Source organism: Scylla paramamosain, chromosome 10 (genome assembly GCF_035594125.1).
Source record: "Scylla paramamosain isolate STU-SP2022 chromosome 10, ASM3559412v1, whole genome shotgun sequence".
Classification (NCBI taxonomy): domain Eukaryota; kingdom Metazoa; phylum Arthropoda; class Malacostraca; order Decapoda; family Portunidae; genus Scylla; species Scylla paramamosain.
The window spans coordinates 25,345,151-25,354,431 of record NC_087160.1 but is presented as its reverse complement, the minus strand read 5'-3'; positions in this window follow the sequence as shown (position 1 = coordinate 25,354,431).

The window sequence follows — 9,281 nt, the reverse complement described above, 5'->3', positions numbered from 1 at the left end:
AGAAGAAGAAGAAGAAGAAGAAGAAGAAGAAGAAGAAGAAGAAGAAGAAGAAGAAGAAGAAGAAGAAGAAGAAGAAGAAGAAGAAGACAAATTCCTTCATGCACTTTTAAGACAAAACAAAGGAGAACGAATATCTGAAACAAAAAACAAGACACAAAATAAAAAAAAAGATAACAAACATAATAACAAAAAAAGACGAAAAAGACAGAAACAAGACAAGAACAGAGAAAGAGAAAAATCCTTAACAATAGTAGTAGTAGTAGGTAGTAGTAGTAGTAGTAGTAGTAGTAGTAGTAGTAGTAGTAGTAGTAGTAGTAGTAGTAGTAGTAGTAGTAATCACAACACAAGACAAAAAAGAAAAAAATGTAATTAATAAATCGGATAAAGAAACAAGGAATACGGACAAGAATACGGACAGCCAAAGAACACAAGACACCGGCGCAACTCAACACAACACGTCAGCGAGCCCTTTGTCCCGCCGCTGGTGGGGGGCGCGACAACTACTGAGAGAGTACGGGGAGAGATGAGAGGGAGATGAGGCAAGCAAACTTACTCTCCCACGTGAAGCGAGGCCGCGGGCGTGTGTCAGGCGGCTTTGATGGCAGTGAGAGAGAGAGAGAGAGAGAGAGAGAGAGAGAGAGAGAGAGAGAGAGAGAGAGAGAGAGAGAGAGAGAGAGAGAGAGTTGTTACGTCCTGCTCCTCCTCCTCATTCTTCTTGTCGCCCTTCTTTACTTTTTTTTTATTCCTTTTCATCTTGCACCTCTTCTTCCTTATTCTCTCTCTCTCTCTCTCTCTCTCTCTCTCTCTCTCTCTCTCTCTCTCTCTCTCTCTCTCTCTCTCTCTCTCTGTGTTCCATAGAAATATTCAAAATGACAGACTACACTAACTTCATCTCATTTCTCTTCTAACCTTTTCTAGCACCCTCAACTTCTATTAATTTCTGTTAGGTTTTGCTCTCTCTTCCTTACCCTCACTAAGCTCTTCTCTGCCCTAATCCTTATCCTGCGTAGCTTCATATTCCAAAGTATTTTCAGTAAAATTCAATCTTTTGTGGTGTGTTATTACGTTTACCTATTGTAACATAGTAATTCTGCGAGTTCTAATGTATTCTAGTCTACAAAGGATCATCATCATCATCATCATCGTCATCATCATATCGCCACTGACCAGTCTAGCATAGCCTCTACCATAACTACACTTCGTTCTGTCGATCTATTCTTGTACATTGCTTACCACAGCCCAAATTAACCTGACAGCAGCTCGTAAGAACACCACTATGCATAACATAAACACGCACCTTAACCTAACGAAAATGTAACCTAACCAAACCCAAACCACTGAAGTCTAACACCACTAAACAGCCTCTAAACCCTCCGCAACACACCACAACGCAGCCTACCTAACCCTCACCTCACCAACCAACACACCTACCACACTACCACTTACCACACACACACACACACACACACACACACACACACACACACACGTGCAGACACACACATGACACACACGACACACATAACGAAAGCAGACACGACATTCCTCTTATTTACAGTGTGAATGAATTAGTACGCATGAAAAAAAAAAAATAATATAAGTAGTACGTGTGTGTGTGTGTGTGTGTTTGTGTGTGTGTGTGTGGCCTGAACTTAGCCGACACTTCCCACTGTGTACCTAAACAATCCCACTGCCCTCGCCGGACCACGCACAGGTAATGTACATAAATATCTAAGCAGGCACCATCACGCGCTGCCCCACTACTGCTGCTATTACTTCCACATCACCACCGCTCCTCCTCCTCCTCCAACCGCTACTTACCTTGCTCGCATCACACCTAAATCTTGCCGCTATAGTTTACTCCCTGCAGTACTCCCGCAATCACTATTACATCTACTACTACTACTACTACTGCCGCTGCTACTACTAATGGCGGTGGTGGTGATGTTATTACTTACCGACTGCTACATACAACTAACTCCCGCTTTTAGTACTTTTGCGCACAGCACCCTTAAATCTTCCGTAATATTGCCTGACAGTGTAAGACTTGTTTAACAGAAGGCCCCCCCCCCCTCGTACACACAAACACACACACACACGCACACACACACGCAATCTCATGCACGCAGCCCACCCAGCCATTGTCTACGCATAACTTAAACACTAATAACTTGTACGTCGCGGGGCCACCACCACTGTTATCGGTTTCTCAATGACTGGTCGGGGCGGACAGACATTGTTGGGCCTTACCTTTGTCCAGCGCCCCGCCCCGCATAGCCCCGCTCCGCACCACGACACAGAGGGGCGCTAAGGTGTGTGTGTGTGTGTGTGTGAGTTAAATATACCTCACATCCTAATGTCATGAACGTATCTAGTTTCATCATTTCCTATTTTCTCCACGCGGCCTTAGCGAAGAGAGTCACCAACTTTTTTTTCTTTTTTTTTTTGTGTAGGTGTGTTTGTGTATATGTTAAGAGGGGAGTGGCGTGCCCTCCTCCCCTATGAGACCCATACACAACCCATAGCAGCCTCGCAGGGATGTGTGGCGGCGGGAACTGGTCTGGCAGGCTAGGAGGTACAATTGCAACAGAGAAAAGAAGTATATGTATCTATCACTGTTACTCTCTTGCCCTTTCAAACCCATCTCGGTAACACCTCGTTCGTGCCTCCGTACATGCACACCTAGTACATCCTTCACGTGCATCCCTTCGTACCTACACCCTACGCGCACTTCCCTAGGTGTTAATACGAATATATAAATACACGTCAGTAAAACTAACACAAGACAGAGCAGCCAAGGTCGGTAAAGTGAAGTGTAAGGCGAGTACGAATGCAACGGTCGGGACGAAGGTGTGGTTGTCATGACGACGGATATAAACAGAGCGGCGCCGTGAATGTCAACACCTGGGTGGAGGCGGGGGAGGAACGGACCACCAGCCAAACTTTTATCTCCCACTTCATTATTGATCCCCCGTTTTCCTGCCGCAGACCGAACCGCCGCCGCCGCCGCCGCCGCCACCGCCGTCCTTGCCGCCTCCTCCACCAAACGGAACGAAGCCTCGACACCGACTCGGATCAGTGAGTAAAGAAGTTGTGTGTGTGTGTGTGTGTGTGTGTGTGTGTGTGTGTGTGTGTGTGTGTGTGTGTTAGGATATAGGTTGTTTTTTTTCGCGGTCTTAGTTGTAAAACTTGATATATCTAAAGAAGAAGGTGGAGGAGGAGGAGGAGGAGGAGGAGGAGGAGAAGAAGGAGGAGGAGGAGGAGGAGGAGGAGGAGGAGGAGGAGGAAAAGAAGGAGAAGAAGAAGAAAGAAAAGAAAAAAAAGAAATAGAAGAAAAAAGAAAGATATGAAAAAAAGACGAAGAAGAAAGAAAGAAAGTAAGAAAGGATAAGAAAAAGAAGAAGGAGGAGGGAGGGAGGGAGGAAGGAAGGAAGGAAGGAAGGAAGGAAGGAAGGAAGGAAGAACGAAAGAAAGAAAGAAAAAGAAAAAAGGAAAAAGAGGAGGAGACAAAATTATTTTCTTCTACAGCTTTAAGTTACTCCTAACACAGATTCCTCCATTTTTCTAGATGCATTGCTCAACTTGCATCATCCTTCAATGAGTTCCTAAATTTGCAAGATTCACTTTCAGAAGTCGTGACTGTAAACACATTATTATTATTATTATTATTATTATTATTATTATTATTATTATTATTATTATTATTATTGTTATTACTATTATTATTGACTTACTTATATCACTATCGTAACTATGCACTTTCACTTTATTTTAGAACTTGTTTTCATTTTCATTAACCAAATTGCCATTATTAGTGTATTATTAGTACATGTTTCTTAAGTCCCCTCACGTTTTGTATATTTTCATCTCTCTTGAGCTTTCTCTTCGTAAATAGTTCGTAGTAGTAGTAGTAGTAGTAGTAGTAGTAGTAGTGTCATTATTATTATTACTATTTACAGACGCTAAGTATCACAAAGGCTGTACGAGAGCCTCTCAGAATATGTTTCCTCACCATCTTATATTGATTAACCTTGCTTCTTTCTTTTTTCGTCACCTGAAGATCTACCCTAAAGCGAATGGCATTTTTAAACTAAATCTCACGGAAGTAAGGTAAGGCAAAGTTGAGGAGTGAGTAAGTGGTATTTGATTAATGGATTTAGCTTACTAATTCCTTTCAAGTGGTCCCTTTTTATTCCTTATATTTATTTACTTATTTATTCATCAATTTATTAACTAATTTATTTATTTATTCACTTTCAATTCGGTGTTCATTGCTGTTTTCTTTCATTATTCTTTCTTTATTTCTTTATTTCTTTCTTTATTTATTTGTTCATTTATTTTGTTATTCTTTTCTACTCAAGTCATCATATTCACCTACTTACGAAAATTCCCCTTTGGCATTGAGGTCCCTCCTTCACCGATTCACCTACCCATCATACATACTCAGTCCATTCCCTCTCAGTCCCCTTCCTGCTTCACCCTCCACACTCACCTACCCACTCTAAGACCCCTTTCTCACCCATCCACCCACCCAAACCATCAACAGGACACACTGCAGATAGGAAAGAGTGAAAACAATACAATTAACAGTTAAGAAAAGAGAAAAGAGAAATTTTTTTTTATTGGACGCAAAACAAGGAAACTTGGCGATAAACAGACAAGAAACTTCTTCATAATAGGAGAAGGAGGAGGAGGAGGAGGAACAGGAGCAAGAACAAGAACAAGAACAAGAAAGAAGACGACGACGAAAAACAACAACAACAACAACAACAACAACAACAACAGCAACAACAACAACAACAACAACAACAAAAAGACGAAGAAAAAGAAAGGAAGAAAGAAGACGAAGAACAAGAACAAGAAGAACAAGAGAAACAGGGGGGAAAAAAAAACAGAAGTGACATCAATAAAAGAAAAAAAAACAAGAAAAAAATATAAAGACACTTCCACCACCACCACCACCATCACCAAGGATAATAAGGTTCACTAGTCAATGGGAAGGACGAGACAAAAGGTAAAGGAGGCGGAGACACAGCAGGGAGGGAGAGATGGAGGAAGGAAAAAGCCTGAGAAGACTGGCCAAAGTAGTGTGATGAAGCAAAAATTACCCTAGACAACCTGAAGAAGGGAAGGGAAGGGAAAGCGAGGGAATAGAGGGGACGGGAAGGGAAGAGAACATAATGGAAGGGACAGGAATGAGAAAGGAAGGGAATAGAAGGAAAAGGAGGGAGGAAAGGGCAAGGAAAGAACGGTAGGGAGAAAAGGAAGGGAAATATAAGGGACGGGAGGAAGAGAATGGAAATGAAAAGAAGGGAATAAAAGAGAAGGGAAAAGGAAGGAAGAGAATAAAGGAAAAGTAAAGGAAGGAAGAGAATAAGCGGAAGGGAAAGGACGTGGAGAAATGACAGAGATTGAAGGGAGGAGAAAGGAAGGAAGGAAGAGAATAAAGAGCGAGAAGACGAGAAAGAATGAAGGAAGGGGAATAGAATGAAGAGAACGAAAGAAAAGGAAAGGCAGGTAAAGTACGAGAGAGAGAGAGAGAGAGAGAGAGAGAGAGAGAGAGAGAGAGAGAGAGAGAGAGAGAGAGAGAGACTGGTCTTCAAATGTCACGTCGCCACACCCTCTCTCTCTCTCTCTCTCTCTCTCTCTCTCTCTCTCTCTCTCTCTCTCTCTCTCTCTCTCTCTCTCTCCTGCCTGTACTGTTTTGAGACACAGACAGACAGACAAACACACAAGAATATATTATCCAGAAACAAAGTAAGGAGCAGACAGACAGACAAATAGACAAGCAGATGAATAAACTGAAAGATAGACAGACATGTAGACAGAAAAAAAAAAAAAAAAAAATAAGTACAGGTGACGAGGGGAGTGGTAGGAAGATCTGTGTAAGGGAGGGAGGGAGGGAGGGAGGGAGGGAGGAGGTAGAAGGAAGAAAGAAAGGAAGGAAGGAAGGAAGGAAGGAAGGAAGGGAGGAAAGAAGGAAGAGCGAAGAGAAAAATATAACGAGGAAAAAAAAAAAGGGAAGATAGAGGTACGAGATGGAAGTTAGCGGAGGAGGAGGAGGAGGAGGAGGGCACCACTTTAAAAAAAACTATGATCCCAAACAAAATCTCTCTCTCTCTCTCTCTCTCTCTCTCTCTCTCTCTCTCTCTCTCTCTCTCTCTCTCTCTCTCTCTCTCTCTCTCTCTCTCCACCAAAAAAACAAGAAAATTACCAAAATTGCCAAAAATTACAGACGGAGATGAAAACCAAACCAAGTCCTGTGTGTGTGTGTGTGTGTGTGTGTGTGTGTGTGTGTGTGTGTGTGTGTGTGTGTGTGTGTGTGTGTGTGTGTGTGTGTGTGTGTGTGTGTGTGTGTGTGTGTGTGTGTGCCCCAATGAATATCCTATGGGGGTATTTGGGACGGGGGGTGATGCTTGAGGGGGTAAGTGGGGGGGAGGGTGTAGGTCGTGCTGTTCCGGGCAATGGCGGGGGATCAATTATGAACGAGCACCAAGCCGCTTGTCCGGAGAACGCACTTGTTAGCCAATTGCAGGGACGCTGATATTATATGAGTTTCATGATGGCCGTCTGATCCCCTGCAGCGCCCCCGGCCGGAGTAAAACCCTGGTCACCTCCCTCTCCCTCCTTCTCCCTCCCTCTCTCCCTCCCTCAGTGTGTGTCTTTTCCTCTTCTACACTTTTTTTTTTTTTTTGAGGGGGAGGGTCAGTTTATCTTATTTCTGTTCATCTTCCCCCGTCTCGCCTTCCCTCAGTGTGTCTCTCCATCTCTTCTTCTGTTCTCCTGTTTTTTTTTTTTTTTCAAATTTATGTTACTTTTGGCCACCTCCCTCCCTCCCTCCCTCCCTCCCTCTCTCTCTCTCTCTCTCTCTCTCTTCTTCAGTGTGTGTCTCCTCGCCCACCCTCTTCTGCTCTTTCTCTCTCTCTTTTTTTTTTTCTTCAATTTCTATTACTTCGTTTTTATTGTGTCACTTTCTTTCATAGTTTTCCTCCGTTTCACTTTTGTCTCTTTCTTTCATACTTTTCTTCTTCCCTTTCTCATATGCTTTAATTTTTTTTTTTTTTTTTTTTAGATTATACTGCTTCTTTATCTGTATCATATCGTAATTCCATCCCTTCCTCTTTTACTTTCTTCTTCTTTCAAGGAAACTGACGGAGACGACTCTGAACCCCTAACTTCATAGAAGCTGTTTTAACTACAGATGAGATGTGAAGTTTCCAGTTTAGATTATAAGAAAAGGACAGACCGAGGATGTTCAGTGTAGAAGAGGTGGCCAGTTGAGTGTCATTGGAGAAGAGGGGATAGTTGTCCGGAAGGTTGTGTCGAGTTGATAGATGGAGGAACTGAATTTTTGGGACAATAAAAAAAAATGTTAAGTTTAATTTTCCTCAATCAGAAAATTTACAGAGATCAGAAGTCAGACATTTTGTGGCTTCCCTGCGTAAGATGTTTAAATCTTGAAGGAATGGACGTCTACAAAAAGACGTGGAAAAGTGCAGGGAGGTATCATCAGCGTAGGAGTGGACAGGACAAGAAGTTTGATTAAGTAGAATTATTGATGAATAATAGGAAGAGAATGGGCGACAGGACAGAACCCTGAGGAACACCACTGTTAACAGATTTAGGAGAAGAACAATGATTGTCTACCACAGCGGCAATATAACAGTCAGAGAGGAAATATGAGATGAAGTTACAGAGAGAAGGATAGAAGCCGTAGGAGGATAGTTTGGAAATCAAAGCTTTGTGCCAGACTCTAGCAAATGTTTTTGATATGTCTAAGGCAACAGCAAAAGTTTCATCAAATTCCCTAAAAGAGGATGACCAAGACTCAGTAAGGAAAGTCAGATCACCAGCAGAGCGGCCTCGACGGAACCCATTAAGGCGATCAGATACAAGCTTATGAAGTGACAGAAGTTCAAGAACCTTCCTGTTGAGAGACAAAAAATTTAGAAAGGCAGGAAATTAAAGCACAGGACGCCCATCTTTACCTTCGCTACCTTTCCATATATTACTTCATGTTCTTTCAGCTTTCAAACAAAAGATCTCCGAAAACACTAAGCTACGGAGATTCAACCACTACTGTACCTCCACTTATTAACTCCTCTTTATTTAACTCGTCCTAAAGATTACCAGGCTATCGAGATTCAGCATAACTTTAACTCGACAGCTCCCCTGCCAGCTATTAACTCTAATCCATAATTCACCTTCCAACTTAACCCGGTCATCAGCTCAATAACCCAATACTACTCAAGCGGCGTGCTGCAAAAAAAGTGGCGCAATGAATATTTATACGTTCAAATGGTTGCGTTGCGTTAAGTTGGGGTAAAGTTGGGTTAGGTTAATGTTTCTTTTTCTTCTCTCTCTCTCTCTCTCTCTCTCTCTCTCTCTCTCTCTCTCTCTCTCTCTCTCTCTCTCTCTCTCTCTCTCTCTCTCTCTTTTTGCCGAGTCATTTTACCTGTGCCACCTGCAAATGATTTACGTTAGGTTAGGTTAGGTTAGGTTAGGTTTGGTTAGGGTTAAGTTAGGTTAGGTTAAGTTAAGGTTGGGCTAAGATTTGGTTAGTTTATTTTTACTATTATTATTATTTTATTTTTTTTTTTTTTTTAGTAATTTCACCGGTATTACTCACGAATGGTTTGCGCTATGTTAGGTTAAGGTTAGGTCAGATTAGGTTAGGTTAGTTTTTAAGGCTGGGTTAAGGTGAGGTTAGGTTAATATTTTCCTTTTTTTTTCTTCTTTTTCATCTTCTTCTTTTGTGGTTATTTCACATGTGACACTTACGAATGATTTACGTGACGTTAGGTTAAGGTTAGAGTAATGGCATTTCTGCAACTCATTTAAGTTGCGCCATTTTAGCAAGCGTAAATAATACACGTATTTGCAAATGATTATGTTAGGATCTACGTAGTTCGATTAAGATTAGTTTATTGCTACTTTCGCTAAGTAATTTTAACTGTGACATTTTAACATCAATACCATAAGCATTTACTACGTTAGGATATGTTCAATTAGGTAAGGTGAGGATTACAGTAGTTAGTGTCATTTCTGCAAAGTCATTTTAACGCATTACATCTGAAACTAAAATAGCATACAAGCTCAATAATATACCCAAGTGTTATTATTATTATTTTTTTTTAAGCCAGTATCAAAAACTCAACACACACACACACACACACACACACACACACACAACGTTAACAAGACACGCCAGAACAAAAGAGAACACCGCTGAACAATGGCAGGTCAATGGAGCATCAAAATTACATGATAAAATCGAGAAC